General features: G+C 42.4%; 1 protein-coding gene and 1 pseudogene across 2 annotated transcripts in view; both read left to right on the plus strand.

Moving 5' to 3' along the window:
* APCDD1L (APC down-regulated 1 like) overlaps positions 1-21,551 on the plus strand; it is a 52,345-nt gene that overhangs the window by 15,329 nt on the left and 15,465 nt on the right. The window lies entirely within an intron of this gene.
* On the plus strand, positions 1,033-1,392 carry LOC126929373 (60S ribosomal protein L37a-like; annotated as a pseudogene). The gene has a single exon (XR_007717158.1). The product of XR_007717158.1 is annotated as a 60S ribosomal protein L37a-like (transcript).

A 21,551-nucleotide genomic window follows, 5' to 3' on the forward strand; every position in this document is an offset into this window, starting at 1 on the left:
ATTTGCACTGGCCGTCAAACTAGGCCACTGGTCCTGGTGCTCCATATTTGTTGTGTGACTCTGGCAGGTACGGCACTAGGGTTGGCAGATGACAAGTCGAGGGAGACAGAGGCGTCCTCAGTCCTCCCAAGCTCCCAGTCGGCTGAAGGAGGCATGTGAGCACGAAGCATCCCGATCTGCACCAGTTGGATCCAGTGTCCAGCAGGCCGTGGCCAGAAAGGACCCCACTATTGTTTCTGGAGGAGCACAGGGGGCAGCAGGCTCCAGGGGACACCAGAGGGCCCACCTTGAGACAAGGTCATGGGGGTGTTCTCACCAAAGAGGAGACGCTTGAGCTGAAGGAGGAGAATGAGCCAGAAGGCCCAAAAAGAGCATTCCTGGCAGACAGACCGGCAAGTGCACAGGCCCCAGGGTGGGTACAAGTGGGGCATGGCCAAGGGACTGCCAAGCACTCAGTGGGTGCAGAATGCCAGGAGATCATGAGACAGGAATCACAGGCAAAGTACAGGGCTCATAGAACTTCGGAATGGAAGGGGCTTTCAACAGGACTCACTTGATCAAATGTGCATTTTTATTCAATATTTGAGGACTACAAAGTATATGTATACTTTGAAACACAGTTGACAGCCGGGCACAGTGGCTCATACCTATAATCCCAACACTTTGGGAGGTCGAGGCAGGAGGATCACTGAGCCCAGGAGTTTGAGACCAGATTGGGCAACATAGCCAGACCCCATCTCTACCAAAAAAAAATTTTTTTAATTAGCTGAGTGTGGTAGTGGTGCACACCTGTAGTCCCAGGTACTCAGGAGGCTGAGGCCAGAGGATCGCTTGAGCCCAGGAGTTTGAGGCTGCAGTGGGCCAATCCCATTGCACTCCAGCTTATGTGACAGAATGAAACCCTGACTCAAAAAAAAAAAAAAAGGAAAGAAAAGAAAAGAAAGAAGAGAAGAGAAAAGAGAAAAGAAAGAAAAGAAAAGAAAGAAAAGAAAAGAATAGCTCTCTCTGGGCTTGGACCTAGTTCGCAGCCACATGGCCAAACTTACCAAGAAAGTCAGGATCGTCGGTAAATACGGGACCCACTGTGGGGCCTCCCTCTAGAAAATGGTGAAGAAAATTGAAATCAGCCAGCACGCCAAGTACACTTGCTCTTTCTGTGGCAAAACCAAGAAGAAGAGACGAGCTGTGGGGATCTGGCACCGTGGTTCCTGCATGAAGACAGTGGCCGGCGGTGCCTGGACATACAATACCACTTCCGCTGTCACGGTAAAGTCCGCCATCAGAAGACTGAAGGAGTTGAAAGACCAGTAGACGCTCCTCTACTCTTTGAGACATCACTGGCCTATAATAAATGGGTTAATTTATGTAAAAAAAAAGAAAGAAAAAAGAAAGAGAAAAAAGAATAAAGAAACACAGCTGACCCTTAAATCACGTGAGTTTCACCTGCCCGGGTCACTTATCCCCAGATTTTCTTCTACCTCTGCTGCCCCTGAGACAGCAAGACCAGCCCCTCCTCTTCCTCCTCCTCAGCCTACTCAACATGAAGATGATGAGGATGAAGACCTTTATGAGGAGCCACTTCCACCTGATGAATACTAAATATGTTTTCCTTATGATTTTGTCAATAACATTTTCTTTTCTCTAGTTCACTTTATTGTAAGAATACAGTATATAATACATATTATATATGAAATATGTGTGAATTGACTATATTATCAGTAAGGCTTCCAGTTAACTGTAGACTATTAATAGTTAGGTTGAAAGTTAGTTGAAAGTTACTGGTGGATTTTCAGCTGTGTGGGGCATTGGTGCCCCTAACTCTGGTGTTGTGTTGTTAAAGGTCAACTGTGAACATAATGTGGACACCCGTGAGCCCAGCCCTCATCCCAGAAACCACAACGTTGCCCATGTCTTTGTCCACTCACCTGTTCTCCATTTCTGAATTTTGTGTTTATCCTTTCCTTATTTTTTTTCAGGGTACAGGTGCCCCCGAACAGGGTATTTTTTTAGCTGTGCTTGTTCCTGAGGTTGATGAAAGTCATAGCTCACTGTACGTATTCTTTTGCGTTTGCTTCTGGCACTCGATATTATGTTTCTAAGGTGTGAGCACACTATTAGGTGTGGCTGTAGCTCCTCCATTTTCACTTCTGGATAATATTCCAACGTGTGAGGAAGCTGCAAGTTATTTTTCTCTTCTATCTACGATCATCTTGTTTGTCTCTAGCTTTTGGCTTTTACAAGTAAGGCTCTTAGGAACCTTCTTGGACTTGTTGCTGGGTGTACATATGACAAAATCATAGTCATGATCTCTTAATGCCTCATGACTCACATTAGTGGGGCCCAACCAGTGTGCTTTCTTAATGAAAGAAAAGAGAATACTTGGGAGTGGATGTCTCATAGTAAGAGCCAATATTGTTTCCTGAAACTTCTGTTTCCATTATGTGCATGTTTATGTGCCTGTGTGCACGCACTGTGTGTGCATATATATGTGTGTGCGTGCTTGCATTGTGTGTGAGTGCATGTGTGTGTGCGTGCTTGCATTGTGTGTGAGTGCATGTGTGTGTGCGTGCTTGCACTGTGTGTGAGTGCATGTGTGTGTGCATGCTTGCATTGTGTGTGAGTCCATGTGTACGTGTGTGTGCATGCTTGCATTGTGTGTGAGTCCATGTGTACGTGTATGTGCATGCTTGCATTGTGTGTGTGCACTGTGCATGTGTGCATGCTTGCATTGTGTGTGCACTGTGCATGTGTGCATGCTTGCATTGTGTGTGTGCACTGCATGTATGCATGCTTGCATTGTGTGTGAGGCATGTGTATGTGTGTATGCTTGCATTGTGTGTGCACTGTGCATGTGTGCATGCTTGCATTGTGTGTGAGTTCATGTGTGTGCATGTGTGCATGTTTGCATTGTGTATGTATGTGTCAGTGCATGTGTGTGCAGAGGCGTATATATCAGATGGTGATGTAAGATGTATTTCTGATTGTGATTCACAGAAAATGTTTGTAAACCACTGGTCTCATGCTGTAAATGCCTATAAAGTTAACTTAGAAAAGTTATTTTACAGCCGGGCCCGGTGGCTCAAGCCTGTAATCCCAGCACTTTGGGAGGCTGAGACGGGTAGATCATGAGGTCAGGAGATCCAGACCATTCTGGCTAACACGGTGAAAGCCCGTCTCTACTAAAAAATACAAAAAACTAGCTGGGCGAGGTGGTGGGCACCTGTAGTCCCAGCTACTTGGGAGGCTGAGGCAGAAGAATGGCGTAAACCCAGGAGGCGGAGCTTGCAGTGAGCTGAGATCGGGCCATGGCACTCCAGACTGGGCAACAGAGCAAGACTCTGTCTCAAAAAAAAAAGTGTTATTTTACTAAGTACTCATCCCAATTTATGCTCCCATGGGCAGGGTTCCCATTGGTCCTCACCTACAGTTGCTATTTTTGGAATTCATAAATTTTGATAATCCAATGTGTGCAGAATATAACCTTATTAGGTCTTAATTTGCACAGCCCTGATTATTAATGCGTTTGACAGTCTCTATGTATCTTTATTTACCATTCTCGTTTCCTCTTCTGTGAAATACCAGCTTATGTCTTAACGTCTATTTTTCTCTGGTATGATTTATCTTCTCCTTTAGATTTGGAGGACTTCTTTACACATCCTGTATCTTAATCCTCTGCTGGTCCTGTGTGTTGCAGATGTCTTTTCATTCTCTTTATGGCATCTTTTGAATAACAGAAGTTCCTCATTTTAATAGGATCGTTTTTACCAGGTTGTCTTTCTGTGCTTTTTGCACTTGCACATTTTAAGAAATCCTTTGCTAGCTCAAGATCATAAGATATTCTTCTACATTTTCTTCTAAAAGCTTTAGCATTTTACCTTTTTGTACGTTTAAGTTTTTTCCCCCCATTGGAAGTTGATTTGGGGATATGAACTGACTTCTTTTTCCTTTCCACGGGGATAACCAATTGTCCTGGCTCTATTTCTTGACCAGCCCTCTCTTCTCCACTTATCAGTAACCCTGTCCTGTTATCTAGCAAGCCTCTGTAAATTTCAGGAGTCACCATCTGAGCTCTCTGTTCTATTGTTTTGGTCAATTTGTTTATCTTTTCACAGAATATACAATGCTACAGTTACTCGAGTTTTCAATAAATCTTATAAGAGCTCTGATGCCCCTATATCTTACTGTTTTTCAATTCCTGACACCTTTGCTCTTTCATATACATTTTATAACCACCTTCTCAAGATCCTAAAAAAATAAGATAACCTGTTGGGATTTTGACTGGAATCTATTATACCTATGAACCAGTTTGTAGAAGGTAGACATCTCTTAATATTGTCTATCCTTGAATATATCTCACTTCATTTATTTATATCTTTAATGTCTTTCATGAAATTTTAATAATTTTCTCCAAGCACATCTTGCATATTTTTATAAAATTTATTCCTAGGTATCTTATATTTTTAAACTACTGTTGTAAATGATATATTCCCTCCCCCACAACTATGTGCTGTTATAAAATATAATTGATTCTTATATATTGATTTCTTTTATCCAGACATCTTTCTAAACACTTATTATTTCTAATAATTTATCTGTAGATTTTGAGTTTTTACATAGACAATCATATCATCTACAAATAGTGATCATTTTATTTCTTTTAAAATACGTATACCTTTTATTTCTTTTTCTTGTTTTGCTACAAGGACTGTCAGTAAAACATTGAAAGTCATTGTCATTCATTGTGATGGAGGCATCCTTGTCTTATTTATTCCTGATCTCAGAAGTTCAGTATTTCATCACTAAGAAATATCATTTAGAATAGGGCTTTTTTGGTACATAATGCCCTTAATCAGCATAGATACATATCAAACTATTTCTCATTTTTAAATTATGAATGGGTTTGGAATTTTATCAAATGCATTTTCTGCATCTTTGAAAAGATCTTTTAATCTGTGAATGTGGCAAGGATATTTACAGATTTTTCTAATGTTAATGAGTTGCATTATTAGGATAGACCCAACATGGACATAATGTGTTATCTTTACATTCCATTTACTCATATTTTATTTACAACTTTTGCAACCATGTCCATAAATGCGATTAGCCTATACCTTTCCTCTCTCATACTGTCCTTAATTTTTCCTTTTCACACTGCCCTCAAAAGGATTCAGGGTCTCTGTCTTGCAAGAGTACTTTCCAAAACCCGGAAGGATATCGAGTGTGAGAACCCTAGCAATGTGTTCACATGGACTTAAGTTTTTGAAAACATAGCAGATTTCAATATTAATCAGTGAAGACACAGTCTCTTCCCATTCTGTCTTTTGCTGGTTCTTTCACTGGTTCTTCACACTCTGCCTTTTGCTGTGAATGTTGAAGTGACCGTGGGCACTTGGGGGATCAGCTTACGGAGAGGTTGTGTTGAGAATTATTTTAGTTAGCGCCGTTAAGTTTGTGTGTTATGCAGCCACTTCCATGTGTCATTAAGTTCTCGCCAGCAAGGTCAGGGTAGGACTGGCTTCCCCAAATACCCCTGCTTCTCACTGTCCTACCTGCCCACTGTCATGGTGTGAAGATGCACCATGAATGTGTCCTCAGCACCAATCACTAGAACTATGGGGCAGTGGAGAGACAGGTGTGAAATGTGCAGAACCAGAAGCTAGTCTAGGGAAAGTTGTTGCAAATCTCATAGCTTATACATGAAAGAAAATTCATAGAAGTTTTCCAAATTTGATAATCTAAAAACTTATGACATTATAATAATGAGTTGTTAAGCTGAAAAAGAAATCTCCTGAATGATCGGTAACAAAAAATATTTTTACAACAAAGGAAGAAGAAAGAATAAGCGGCCTTTCTAGTCTTGCCATAGAAAATGAAAATATGAAATCTTTGTCATGTGAAGAGGTAAAGCCAACCCAATCTAAAAAGTGTAGGAAAACACTATTGTAGAAGACTCAATTGAATAATAAAAATAATATACGAGTTCTCTAAATTTTGTTGTGTTTGTGGTACATGTCAGCTTTATAAAATTTGTAATTTATTGTTATTTTCCAATTCTAAATATTTACTTTTATGCCAATTTTGAATTTTTGCATGAATTTCCATTCTTTTTCTTAAGAGGGCCCCCGAAATTGAATAAACTTCAGGCTCTACAAAACGTAGATCTGCCATTCATACTAAGAGCTCACAGAGTGAGTTGGAGATTGCACCCTTTTTCTACTTTCTGGACGAGTTTATGTAAAATTGGAGTGATATTGTTCTTTTCTTCTCTTTTTTTATCCAAACAAAGTTTCACTCTTGTTGCCCAGGCTGGAGTGCAGTGGCATAATCTCGGCTCACTGCAACCTCTGCCTCCCAGGTTCAAGCGATTCTTTTGCCTCAGCCTCCAAAGTAGCTGGGATTACAGGTGCCCGCCACCACACCCAGCTAATTTTTTTGTATTTTTAGTAGAGACAGGGTTTCACCATGCTGGCCAGGCTGATCTCGAACTCCTGACCTCGTGATTTGCCCCCCTCGGCTTCCCAAAGTGCTGGGATTACAGGTGTGAGCCACCGTGCCCGATCCTAATTTTTTTTTTTTTTTTTTTTTTTTTTTTGTGGAGATGGGTTTTCTCCATGTTGCCCAGGCTGGGGTCTCAAACTCCTGGACTCAAGCAATCCACCCGCCTCAGCCTACCAGAGTGCTGGGATTTCAGGTGTGAGCCACTGCACCTGGCCTGCCTGGTTTTGTTTGTTTGTTTGGTTTGGTTTGTTTGTTTGATTAGTGTTTGGTGTTGGTTTGGGTTACATTTGGGGCGGGGAGCAGATTTTTAAATTATTCCTCAATTTCTTCAACACTTACAGAACTATTCAGGTTATAAACACACATGTTGGATCATAAACTTCTTTTTTTATAAAAACGTGCTGGATCTGTAGTTTTGTCTCTTTTTCATTCTCAGTATTATTAATCTCTCCTCTCCTCTTTTCCCCCTACTCACTCACTCTCCTTTCCTTTCTTTCCTTTATTTGATCAATCTTAGCAGAGGTTGATCTAATCTCTCAGGGGTTTCACAGAAGCAACTTAGACCTCGTTCATTCTCTCTTCTAGTTTTGTTTTCTATTTTATTAGCGTCTGCTTTTTTCTTCTCCTTTATTTCGGCTTATTCAATTTTTCTATTTCTAACTTCTTAAATTGGATGGTTATCTTTAATTCTTAGGCTTTCTTCTTTTAACAATATGCTCATAAGCCTATAGGTTTACCTCAAAGTATTGATTTTTATCCGAATTCCATGAGTTTTGATGTGTACTATTTTTACTTTTTGCTTAGTTCTAAGATCTGTGTTCTTTTGATTTTGATTTTGATTTCTCCATTGATGCCTGAGTGTTTGGGAAGTGTTTTTAATTTCCAAACACATAGAAATGTTTGAATATCTTTATTACTGGCTTTTAATTTATTTGCATTGCAATCAGAACTGTAGCCTGTGTAATACCAATTCTTTGAATTCTTTGAGACATTGTATGGCCTAGTATGGGGTCAGTTTTTGTAAATGTTGCATATGTGTTTGAAAAGAATGTTCACACTCTAATTATTGGACACAGTAGTATATATGTGTGTGTGTGTATGTGTGTGTACATTAGTCCCTCCCTTAACCTCAGGGGAGGCATTCCAAGACCCCCAGTGGGTGCCCCAGACTGTGGATAATACCAAATCCTATGTATACTATGTTTTTTCCTCTTATCGCATTGTATAGGGCAGGCAGTGTATATGTGGATACACTAGACAAAAGGGGGGTTCACATCCTGGGTGGGATGGAGCAGGATGGTGCAAGATTTCATCATGCTACTCAGAACAGCACTCAATTTAAAATGTATGAGTTGTTTATTTCTGGAATTTTCCATTTAATATTTCCAGATCATGGTTGACTGCAGGTAACTGAAACCACGGAAAGCAAAACCGCACATGAGGGGACCACTGTGTACACTATGCTTACATAACACACATGCATACACACACATACACACACAGATGCACACACAGGCACACACATATATATGAATGGAATTAAACTTGTTCATTGTGTTTTTTAAGCTTTTGTGTCATTACTGATCTTTTGTCTACTTGGTCTATAAATAATCAGAAGAGTTGTGCAAAACTATGCCATTATAATGATGGATTTGTCAATATTTCGCTCTAGCTCTAGCAATGTTTGCTTTGTATGTTCTGATATGGCCATCGTTTCTTGGCAGGTTGGACCTTTTGTGGAGTGACCACCTTTATCCCTAATAGCGCTTTTTATTGCATATCGTACTCTACCTGATTTTGATGTAGCCACCCATTTTCCTTTTACTTAGTATTTGGCAAGTTTTGTGAATTATTTCACTTTCATACTTTCTGTGTCCCTATAATTCAAGTATGTCTGTTGTAAATAACACATAGCTAGGGGTTTCAAAATCCAATTAGATAATCTCTGTTAATTGGTAATTAAACCATTTACATTTTTTCATATTTGTTTTTAACCATCTTTTATTTCCAACAAACTACACTTTTTATGCTCCTTTTCTCCTTTCTTGCTTTTTTTTAATATTTAAGGAATTAGTTTATTTATACTTACTCTTATTACTTTATCTTTCTTTCTTCTGGTTTAGAAGTTACACAATGCTTCTATTATTTTAGCAGCTAACTCTTGAAATTATAACATCTTAACTCTTTTCCTGATTAATGCAAGAAATTTAGAACACTAACCTAATCATTTATCTTCCAAATTACATACTTCTGTTTTCCAGGATTTTTGTTCTGTCCTTTTCCTCTTTTCTTAACCCCACAAAGTTAGAGGGTATTATTTTATTTATTTATTTAAAGAATTACATTTTCCAATTCTTTGCTTGTTATTTCTTCTTAAAACTAAGACCTTCCCAGCCTGGCCAACATGGTGAAACCTCATCTCTACTGAAAATACAAAAATTAGCCAGCCATGGTGGTGTGTGCCTGTAATCCCAGCTACTCGGAGGCTGAGGCAGAAGAATTGCTTGAACCTGGGAGGCAGAGGTTGCAGTGAGCCAAGATCGTGCCACTGCACTCCAGCCTGGTGACAGAGCAAGACTTCATCTAAAAAGAAAAACAAAAAACAAAAAACAAAATAAAACAAAAAAAACCTTCCCTCCAGTAAATTTTCCTTCCTAATAAATTTCTTTGTTTAGAAGTTCATTTAATAGAGTGTAGGATGATGAACACTTTCAGTATTGTTTATTTGAAAATGTCTTTGTTTTGCCCTTGTTGTTGAAAGAGTATTTTGATGGGTACACAAATCTAGGTTGGTGACTACTTTCTGTTTGGTGCTTTGCAGGGTCAAGTGTTTATTTCTTTGGATTTTTCTTAATCCCACTTGGTACTCACTGTGCTTCCAGTAGTTTAGTGTCTTTTATCACCTCTGGAAAATTGTTACACATTCTTCTTCGCTGATTGCATCTCCTCTACCCTTTCTTTTTTTTTTATTTTTTTTTTTTGTCTTTATGGAAGACATTAGTTAGACTGTCTCATGATAGCTCCTATGTCTCTTAACCTCTCTTCTTAGTTTGCATTCCCTCTCTTTTTTTCCTAAATTTTGGGTAATTTCTTTACATCTATTTTCCAATTCACTAATCTCCTTTTCAACAGTGTCTAATCTGTTCCCTGAACCAGCCACTAAGTTCTTATTTCAAAAATGTTATTTTTGTTTCTCAAAGTTGTATTTGTTCATTTTCCAGATCTGCTTGGTCATTTTTACGGCTCATGCTGTTCGCTCATTTTTTAACTTACATGTTTTATTTTATTAAACATTTCATGTATATTATTCTATATTCTGTGATAGATAATTCCAATATCTGATATTCATTTTTTGCTTCTGCCAGCTGTTACTCCATAGTGGATTGTTTACTTGTGTATTGGGGGATCTTTGAGAATTCAGATTTATTTGATCTTAATCTGTGAAAAAATTATAATTGAAAATAATAATGCTTTCTTCTAGAGATTATTTATATTTGCTTCTCCCAGGAGCCAGGGGCATCAGCAGCTTGGGAGCACTCTAGCCCCTGGTCTGCCCAACCTCATGCCACAGGCAAAGAAGACAATGACATCTGTCCTCTGGAGGGGCTCTCCAGGCCCCCCTTAAGCTCACTTTGGGAGCCAGAGAACTCAGAAGCTTCCCTACTTTATGAAAAAGCATAATTTATACCAAATCTAGTTAGGCACAGTGGGGAAGGCCCTCAGAATATTCAGATAAGCTGTACTGCAGAAGCAGAATGCTGATTTGCATTTTTTAAAGATCATGCTTGCTGCTCCGTGGAGAATGAATTACAGGGGCCAGAGTGAGTGCCAGGGAAACAGCGAGAGGCCCCTGTCAGCCTTTCATCTGAAAAATGATGGTGACTTGAGCCAGAGTGATGGCAGTGAAAATAAACAGAAGGGTATGAATCCAAGTTAATGGAGTATATGCTGATTAACTTGCGCCCCTTGTTTATTTGTAGGCACGGAAATGTGTGATTAACCACAAAGCTTCATTAACTTGTCATTTCCCTTCCAATATTCATATGTTAGACTTGTAAAAATGAAAACTTTGCTTTCTATATTTGCTAATATCCAGTGTGGCCCAAGATCTAAGGACACAGGCACTCTTGTACATCACTGAGGGAAGATCAATTGAAACAGTATTTTTGGAGGACAATTTGGCCAAATCTATTGACATGTTAATGCACATTCAATTTTTCTGTTAAGAATTTCTCCAATGGAGACCCAGAATATATATACCAAGACATATTTAAAAGGGTGTCCAATGTATTGTTGTTTTGATAATTGCATGTGTGCGTGTGTCTGGGTACCACGACCTAAATGACCATTAACAGAGGATTGCTTAGCTACATCAAGATTCATCTAAATAATGGAATACTATTTTGTCTTTTCCATAAGAGATAAGTCTGCAACAGAAAACTATCTCTGATAATTTCAGTGTAAAAAGCAAAATGCAAAACGATGTGTGTAGAAAGATTGCATTCATAAAAAAAAAAAAAACTTTAATAGCAGAGATCGGCATGAAACCATTTTTCTGGGAGGATACACAAGGAACTGTTAAAGTGATTCTGTATGAAGGAAGCAACCAAGGCTTCAGGGTAGGAAGAGACTTGCAGTTTTCATTTTACACCTTTTTTTATACATTTTGAAAATTCCACTGCAAGCCACATATTGCTTTTGTTTGAAGAGTTTAGCCTGTTTTTATTGGACTCTTCTTGATTAGGGCACTGGCCTCACTGAGTTATTACATCTCCTGCTTCTGCCCCTGCATCATCTCTGATTTCTCTGCTGCAGACTGTGAATGTGTGAATGTGTGTTAGTCCCCACAGTCTTAAAAAAAAAAATCAACTGTCCACAAAGATCGCTAAACCTATTGTTCAGTTAAAACAATAGATTTCAAATAATAGGTATAGGGTGACCCCATTTTTATAAAAATGATAATTGGATAAATACAGGTATGTATGTATAAGGAAAAAAAAAGCCTAGAAAGATTTATTATTCATTCAACAAAAATGTATTGCCCGCCTACCATGGGCCAGGCATTGTTGTAGAGATGGAAGTTCAGAGGGGACCAAAGTCCCTGTGCTGTGCCTTTTGGCACCCCCAGACTCTAGAAGCTGGAAGGTAATGTATACCAGCAGGTTAATGGCAGTTCACTCTGGGTTAGGTGACTGTGGACGTGCTTTTAAATCATCTTTGTGCTTTCCTGCATTTTCTGATTTATTATTTTTTTTTTTTTGCCCTGTGTATGGCATAAAAGAACTTACATAAAAATAATAATTAAACCATTAAGCACAATCTGTCTCACACATCTCCCTGGTTTCGACTTTCTTCTCTGTCCATAGCCAAGTTGCTACACTCATCCATGCAATATTTGGGACACACAGATGCTAACATTTTTTTTGTTGTGTGTATGGAAATTAGATTTAACTGGGCATCCTGCATTTTATCTGCAACCCTATTTATCAAACAACTTGCTCCCCACTCTGACTGTGCCCCCTTGCCTGGCCTCTGCCTGAGCCTTCTCCCTCAAGCCACTTCCCTGGGGACTCTGCCTCTCCAGAGGCTGGCTTCTCCAGCCCATTATCGTCCCCAGGTGCTGTGTGGAGAGGTGACTGGGCCCAGCTGGGTGCCCTCTCTAGATGCTCAAAATGTACCCCCTAAATGTGGTACTCCTCCCCAGTTCTCTATCTCAGACACCTGCACCCCATCCTTCCCATGTCCCAGGCTGAGAAGCTGCACCCCACTTCACCTTACAAGGTAGCCTCCCCATCTTTGGCCCCAGCCTCAGAGCCTCCTTGCTCAGGAATTGACTTGGTACCCACAGGCCCTCTCAAGTCCCTCCTTCCCCAGCCCTCAGATGTGCACAACATCATCTTTAATGCAAGTCAGCAGGGGCCTTAGAGCCTGGGCCTCCCACCACCTGTCACCAGGTGCCATTCCGGCCATTTGGCCACATCTGATTGTTACTGTTCTGTAATTGAGTCAACATTTCTCTCCACATCAACTAGCTCACTCTCACTTAACTTATTTTTAAAAATAATCTATCCCTCTGTGCCTTAGCCTCATCCTAACAGCAACCCAGGATTGACGTGTCAGTTATTGAATTGAGTCAAAATAGACATGAAATTAATCCAATGCAAAATGTCCACCATGGACCCCTGGAACGGTGGGCAGTGCCACCCAGGAGGCACAGCCAGTGTGGAAAACACTGCTTTTCAAAGCACACACCTGATTCACCCCCTGCAAGCCCCCTGCCCACCTCCTGGAGAACATTCCAGCCCCGAGAAGCAGCGGGTAAGGCCTCCCTCCGCACCTGCCGCTCTGTGCTTCTCTAGCTCTCCCCATGACAACCCTCTGTACGGTGCCACCATCACGCATGGACTAATTACATCCTCCTCCATCTCTCTCTGCTGGTTCACACCTCCCTGCTACCTTTGCAGCTCCTGCCTGGAGTGCCCATTATAGCTCTCTCCATCTGTCAAGCAGTTTCTTGTCTTGCAAGACCTCAAAGCACACATAGGCAGTGGGGCCCCTCTGGAGGCCCCTCTTCTATTTGAGCTCCTTTTGGTAAACTGGACCAGTATTAGGCAGAATAATTGGCTTGGAATGTCAGACCCTGAGCCCTTGTAGATGCCTCTGCGCTCTGCAACCCCATGGCCAAGCACATAGTACGTGCCCAATAAATGCTGAGCCAAGACCAGGGCTGTAAGTGCAGGTGGAAAGAGGCTAGGGGTTTACAGTTACTGGACCCAGTTTTGAATTTAGGCCTCTCCACCTGAGGGTTATGTGACAGAGGTGAGATACTGTCAGGCTTTCCCTTCTGAGCCTCCGTTTTGGGGTCTGTAAGATGGGGGCAGTCATCACCCCACTGGAATGTTTGTGATAAGGGTCGAGCAGATCCATGAATGTGGGCTTCGAAGACTCCAGAGCTTTACCAAAAACGTGCATCTTGTTATTGTGGTGGTAACCATGATACTCTGATGACTCACCCGCTGTGGTCATCCAGTTAGCACTGCTTTGTCCCCTTCCTGAGCTATATGTGCTCTTCCCAGGGTAAGAGCACAGCTGGGCCGGGGTCATGAGGGAAGGTGAGAATTACAAGCCTGTTTATTTAACATTTAGGAAGCCAACACATTTTCCTGTACCTTCTCTGCAACACTTAAGCCAATATTTGCGTCTTTGGGATTCTATTTGTATGGTAATTTAAAAATAGGGTGCGGACTTACAGCGTGTCTTTCTCCTGAAACTCTAAAAGCACATTAATTTTCTAGATGGTAAAATAATGCAATAATTAAATATTACCATTTATCTTAAAATCTGGTAACTCCTAGCAAAATGGGTTTTTCGAAACATGATGTAGGTTTTCCCACAAAATTGCACTCTAGGGAAATTTCTTAGTTTGAATGTATGAAAGAGACCACGAACTTAATCTCAACACAATGTAAGAAAGATTGATTTGTTAAATTACAATAATTTTCTTGCATTTAAAATCTCAGTGCTTCCTGTTGCAGCTGACCCAAAGGCCCCCGTATATGTGTCTTTGGGGAGAGGCCCAAGGAGCCGAGATGTCTTGTTTCATTGTTTATGAAGCTTCCCACATGCCCTTTTATGTGGTTCCAACTGGAGCTTTTGTTCTGTTGTTGCAAACTTCTCTGAAAGAGGCAACGCTAGGTGACCCTTCGCCCTTGGCTTCAGTCTCTAAATATCGTTCTCTGCGCGAGTGGAAAGGAAGATCTCCCATGTGGAAGAAAGTTTGGGCACCAGAGCTGGCCTTGGTGGGCTCCTTCTTCCCCAAGGACTGGGTGGAACGAGGGAGGTTGGGTGACCCTGGGCTGGAGGCCGAAGCTGGAGCCGGCGGTGTGAGGGTTCACCACAGTATCCCAATCGCCCCTACCAAAGCTCAAGAGGGCCCCCTTGTGGAAGCTCCCAAGAACAGCTCGGTGAGTGGTGTGTTTCCCCCCACGCTGGGGTTCCTCCCAGTCACCCCCGACATCTTGGGGCAGGTCTCAGATCCAAGGATACTCAATGGAAACCACCATCCTCCATCCCTATCTCCTCAAAACCTAAATATTTGTGCGACACGACAAGATTCTTGGCCCCTCTGGGGAAGAGCTGGTGGAGAACCAGTTGCCAAGGCTCCATGAAGAGTTCAGTCCCTCAAACTGGAATCCCAAGAGTCTTTCTCAGGCGCCCTTTCTGGGTTCCGAGGGGTCTTCACCGTGATGTATACGAATATCTTCTTTCTTGTTGAATGTGTCAAAACCTTGTGATTATCTTGCCAAAGTCCTGTTCTACAGAACAATGAAAGCTTCAGCCTTCTGCCAAGAGAGCTAATAAGAGTTCAGTCCAACGGGAGACTCCCAGATACACATTCTGTTTGGCAAACACTGACTCCTAACTACACCCCTTAGGGCAGTCACCAGAAAATTCAGTGAGATCCAGGCACGTTCAGAACCCCTTTTACACAGTGATGCTACAAGCTATCATCATCCCCTCACCGGCTCCTCCAAGCACCAGGTGGGATGTTGGCATCAGTGGACAGCATTGGCCAAGTTTGGTATAAATAATGTCTACAGACCAACGTGCAAGCTGGGAACACAGCAGCTAAAGTTGGGCTAACGAGGCCTTGTCTCCAAGATACTGGAACATCTGGGTGAAAAAGGAAACGCTCCCATCCATCACCCTGCTGCCTTGGCTCTTTAGAAACAGCTGGCCTGTGGCTGGGATGTTCCAGTTTCCAACTGGGTGGGAACCTCAGCCAGAGCGAGAGTAATTAGTGTTATCATGGGGCCGAGGGAGAGTTTTCATGTGCACAGTTTTCATTCTGGAACATTCCTAAACAAACAAACAGAAAAACCTAGCTTATGAGCCAGGCTTGGTGGGCCAGAACTCATCTCCCCAGGCCCCCATTCCTTTCCCATTCTGTGGACTGTGCACTTCCTTTCTCTCAGCAGGAGAGGCTAAGCAGAGGCCTCAGGGATGTATCCTCAGTGACCAGCCGCTTCCTCATACACAGCATTTTCCATTGTGATTTAAGCACATGTCACACAAACATGAAGCAGTCACCTTCTCCAGGTGGAACCAGGCAAGGCCCACCTTTGTCCTCCATCCCGTGCTCCAGCCTGACCTGAGACTTTTCATGGAGAACTGGGGGACCAGTAGTGAACCAAACCCTGTCCCTTTGATTGCCTTTCAACCCGCGGCTTCTTAATCCAAAGGACCTTCTGCTCCTCACATCCTCAGACCTGCTCTCCCAGGTACCCAGTTCCTCTTGACTTTCTCAGGGCAGCCTTCAACTCTCCGAGCACACTGAGCAGAGGAGGGCACATTCCAAAGGCTGGGATGCTGAAGGTTGCGGGGAATGGAGGGTACTTTTTTTTTAGAGCATATCATTTCTGTGTTTCCCAAGATAGCAAAGTCCAACCCACTTCCCAACCTGCCTCCCAGCCCTGAACACAAAGATTCTCAGATTAGGTGGATGAGGAGATTCAATTATAGCCAAATGAGAGACATGTGAGGTATCTGAGGACCAGCCATTCACACCAAAGGTTGGGGGCGGGCTCCTTAGAATGCAAAGGGTGTCTCCATATTTCTGTTTGCTGATGCAGCATCCAATAGTAGCGTCCAATCGGCAGCCTTCTCGGGGGAGTTCTGGTGGAAATCCCGCATGCCTTTTGTGCAGTGACTTCATTGGAAAGTACATCTCTGGCTGTAGCAGTGCTGTGATGGCTCTGTTTCCATAGCCAGTCTGAAGTTTACTGGCCACGCAGCAGGGGCCACTGTCACAGCCAGCATATCTCCATTTGCAAAAGGCAGCCTCCTCTAATCAAGAGAGGTTATTTTTTGGGTGGGGAGCTATTGCTGAAATTTTTACTTAAAATATGTGTAAGCTTCCTCCAGGTCCAAACATTCTAGGTGAATTACCTCAAGCTGACGGTTTTGAAATAAACGAAAGGGTTTCAGACATTTTAAGAAAAAAAAAAAATTGCAAATCTTAATCCAAATCTCAGTATATAAAACAGAGCAACAGGTAGGGACCGTTTGGGCTAAAGCTGGGTCAAAGACTACATCTTACCTACTGGGTTGCCCTATCTGTTTCAAAAATAGCCCCAGGAGTCTTCAGAAGCCAACTTGAAAACATCTGATACAGCAAAATGTAATATGCATGCTCTATCCTTGAGCTAGAGCTCTGCTGTCTAATCTGGCAGCTGCTAGCCACATGTAGTCACAGGGCACCAGAAATGTGGCCTGTCTAAATTAAGTTGTGCTAGTAGTATAAAATATACACCAAGTTCTGAAGACTTGATATGGGGGGGGGGGAAGCACATAAAATATTTCATTAATTGTTGCATTTGTTACATGTTGAAATATAGTACTTGGAGCCGGATAAAATATATCATTAAAATTGATTTTACCTGTCTCTTTTTAGCTTTTTTAACGTGGCTACTAGAAAACATGCACCAATAAAATCACGTGCAGGGCTGACATTTATGGCTTGCATTATGTGCCTATGGAGCTAGTGGAGCCTTCCTGGGGGGTGCAGGACCATCTCAGGATCCTGGTTTCATTAGGGCAGGTTCCAAGGGTGAAAAGAGGCTTTGAAGCAAAGCACCTGGCATTCGCTTCTTAGGCCAGATCCAGCCTATCTAAGCCTGTGACATGATCTGATGCTCACACACTAATCTCCCTTCACCTACTTCTCTTTCCTCTCTACCTGCTTGGATCAGCCTGGGCCCCCAGCCTGCTGGGAACTCCCTGACTGATCACCCTTTCACCCTCAACCAGATTCTTGGCAATCCCAACAACTGTAAACCGTCTCTTTCTCCCCTCCTGCTTCAAGCCTGACTCTAACGGCCACATCCAGAGAGGTGGGAGAAGGGTCATCAAGGAACTCACACACGTGCTGCTATGGATCACAAGCCATTCATTCATTCAATGAAAAGTAGTCATTGTAAATAGCATGTATTGAACACTTAGTATATGAAGGCATTGTCCCAAGCACTTTCCATGACTTAACACAACAAATATGTATTGGGCATCCATCAGGCACTGTGCCAGGTGCTGGAGAATCAGCAGTGAGCAAGATAGATGAGGACTCAGCCCTCAGGAGGCTGGCAGAGTAGTGGAGTCACAGTGAGAGGAAGGGAGAAATGAGGGAAGGGAAGGGGAAGAGGGAGGGAAGGAGGGAGGGAGGGAAGGAGGGAAGAAGGAAGGAAGGAAGGAAGGAAGGAAGGAAGGAAGGAAGGAAGGAAGGAAGGAAGGAGAAAAGAAAAAGTTAAGAAGCCTAAAGTGACAGCCCACTAGCAGTGAGCACACCTAGCACCCAGATCTTGGTTTCTAAACACCATTTTCCAATAAAAGGAATCAGAGCTCCTTGGAAAAATGGCCAGTTTCAGGGATGGGACTGAAAACAATACAAAATGAGCCTGGAAGATCTTCTGGCACCAGGAAATGAGGAAATACTCCCCCCAAAATGACAAAGACATACAGAAAGGACACAGGAGATTAACTGGAGGAGCTCCCAATGACCAAATCAGGGACAATTTGAGCCACAAAATAAATAATGATAGTAAAGTGTTATAATCAATAAAGTAAAAATAAATATTCAGGAGTTCATAGTAATATAAATAATTGAATAAAAAGATAAATGGGAGAGAAAGGACAGTACATTTTTACAGCACAATTACAGTTAATAAACTCAGAAAGAACTGGGCATAGTGGCTCATGGCTGAAATCCCAGCACTCTGGGAGGCTGAGACAGGTAGATCTCTTGAGCTCAGGAGTTCAAGACCAGTCTGGGCAACATAGTGAGACCCCGTCTCTAAAAACAAAAATAAACTCAAAAAGAGTAATGGAACTAGAGAATGACCATTTGAAAAACAACACCAATAATAATTGTAGACAAGAATCATTGACACTTATCAATAGATGCTAAAATTAGTGGGGGAATGTATAATGAAGTACAAACTATTTCCATTATCTCTGAGTATAGCCCCATAAGGTAATTATTAATCACAGAGAGAAAAGTAGCAATTTAATAGTAGAGAAACTTGGTAGATGCCTCCTTAAGCCAGTGATCACAGTCAAGATCACCAGGAATGGGATGATTGCCTTGGTGTGCCTCCTGAGATGATGCACTGGGAAGGATACACCATCACTTCCACAACATTCTTACCAGAAACTCATGAGCAGAATTTACTCATGAGGAAACATCAGACCATCCCAAACTAAGGGTACTACAAAATAAGAGCCACTACTCTTCAAAAGTGTCAAAGTCATAGAAGACAAAAAGAAAAGAAATGTCTCAGATTGAAGGAGACACGACAGCTCAATACAATGTGGGATCCTGGATTGGATGCTGGACCAGAAAGGGGACATTAATGGGACAATGGATGAAACTTGAATTAGGTCTGTAGACTCGTTAAGAACACTATATCAGTGTTAATGTCCTGGTTCTGATCATTGCACAATGTCTGTGTAAGATGTTAACCTGTAGAGAAACTGGACAAAGCATACACTAGAACTCTTTCTACCATTTTTGCAACATTTTTGTTAGTCTGAAATTATTTCAAAATGAAAAGTCAAAAAAGTAAACCGAAGCAAGAAAGCAGATAATAAATGCCAGATGTGATGAGTGCTGCACAGGAGAGAAGAGAATGGAGTGAACAGAAGAGGGATGCCTGGAAAGGATGTGCTGCCAGGAAATGCCATTTATGCTGTGACCTCCGTGAAGACGGAGAGCCCAGCACAGAGCAGAGAATGGAACAGCACAGGCAATAGCCTCAAGGCAGCCAAAGGTTTGCCCTTTCAGCACTAGGGACTCACAGTGGAAAAGCACTGTGGGATGGGGTGGATGATCTGGTGGTAAAAAGGCAACCAGTTTCAAATGGCTTCAGAGGCTACACAAGAAAGCTTGAACATTGAACCGAGTGCACTGGGAAATCACTGAAGTTGTTGGCCATTGTTTAAATTTCCATCAAGACATTAGGGATGGTTTGAAGTTATACTTTGATGTGAGCCTATTTGATTAATGCCAATCTCTCCAGGAGAACAGGAATTCTGACCATCATGTGCAGCCATATAGAACCAGAGTCCATTTCAGTTCCCGGCATACAACAGGCATTCAATAAGTATTTGGGGCCGGGCGCAGTGGCTCACTCCTGTAATTCCAGAACTTTGGGAGGCCGAGGTGGGCGGATCACGAGGTCAGGAGATCAAGATCATCCTGGCTAACATGGTGAAACCCTGTCTCTACTAAAAATACAAAAATTAGCCAGGCATGGTGGCATGCGCCTGTAGTCCCAGCTACTCAGGAGGCTGAGGCAGGAGAATTGCTTGAACCTGGGAGGCGGAGGTTGTAGTGAGCCGAGATTGCACCACTGCACTCCAGCCTGGGCGACAGAGCAAGACTCTGTCTCAAAATAAATAAATAAATAAAAATAAGTGTTTGTGTGGGGGAGAAGAAATGAATGAATGATAGTTGGGTCACCTGGGGGACCTCAATTTTGGATGGTCATTGTTATCTGCTGTGGGTTGAATGTAACCCCCCAAAAAAGATATGTTCGAGTCCTAACCCCCAGTACCTGGGAATAGGACCTTATTTGGATACAGGGTCTTTGCAGATGTCATCAAGTTAGGATGAGGTCATGCTGGATTAGGATTAGGGTGGGCCCTGATCCAGGGATTGGTGCCTTTATAAAAGAAAGGAGAGGGAGATTTGACACAGGTGCAGACAGAGGAAACACACAAATAGGGAAGAAGGCCATGGGAAGATGGGGGCAGAGACGGGCGTGATGCAGCCACAAGCCAAGGGACACCTGCAGCCACCAGGTCCTGGGAGAGGCCCTACTCACACCTTGATTTCAAACTTCAGACTTGCAGACTCCAGACTGGCAAAGGATCGACTCCTGTTGCTTCAGCCACTCAGTATGTGGTCTTTGTCATGGCAGCCCTGAGATGCCCAGATGCTCTCCTTTTGCGTGCCTCAGGTGAGGTGACCAGTTCACCTTGAACTGCTCCTCCTTCCATCTTCCGTGCACCCACCCTCAGGCCATTTACCACACCCACGAGTCCCTTGTACATCTACTTATTAAATACGATTTCATTAAAATATAAAAAGAAAATAATTAAAATAAAATACCTAATATTTTAATATCAAGTTCAGATCAATCCCCTTTTAAAACTCAGTCCTCAGCAAAACAGGCCGTGCAAGTACAAGGTTGTTACGGTAACTACCAACACTTTTAACACCTCCTAAAATCGATGCGTGACTGTTGGAATATGAAGTGCTCGCATCGCGCCTAAAATCACCTCGCACCCCACCCTGCATTCATTAGTGCCTTGCTTTGAGAACCTCAGAACAAGCAGATTAAAAGAGAAAAAAGGTACTTGTCTTTTGCTTTTTACCCCCAAAAGAAAGGTACCTGAAAAGCTCATATTTCTCCATCTGCTCTGGCTACAAAGCTCACATCTTTTCTCCACCCTCTTCTCTTTGATCCATACCTGCGTTTTTCGTGATCTTTGAAGAAAACATAAATTGTGGCCCCAGGAGTGAAACCTGTCTAAGCCTCCACTGTTCATCTGCAAAATGGAATAACCACACCCACCTAGGAGAATTGCTGGGGAAGGGAGGTAAGAGAAGGGCACAGAGTGGAGGATTCCATCTTTATGAAATATCCAGAATAGGCAAATCCACAGAAGCGGAAAACGGAGTCATTGTTGCCGAGATCTAAGAGGAAAGGGGAGCGGGAGTGACTGCTGATGGGCACAGGGTCCCCTTCTGAGGTGATGACAACGTTCTGGAATGAGATCATGGTGGTGGTTGCATGGTATTGTGAATGTACTAATGCTACCAAATGGTTCACTTTAAAATGGTGCTTTTTTTTTTTTTTTTTTTTTTTTTTTTTTTTTTTGAGACTGAGTCTCACTCTTGTCACCCAGGCTAGACTGCAATGACACGATCTCGGCCCACTGCAACCTCCGCCTCCTGGGTTCAAGCGATTCTTCTGCCTCAGCCTCCCAAATAGCTG

Source organism: Macaca thibetana, chromosome 10 (genome assembly GCF_024542745.1).
Source record: "Macaca thibetana thibetana isolate TM-01 chromosome 10, ASM2454274v1, whole genome shotgun sequence".
In the NCBI taxonomy this organism is placed as follows: domain Eukaryota; kingdom Metazoa; phylum Chordata; class Mammalia; order Primates; family Cercopithecidae; genus Macaca; species Macaca thibetana.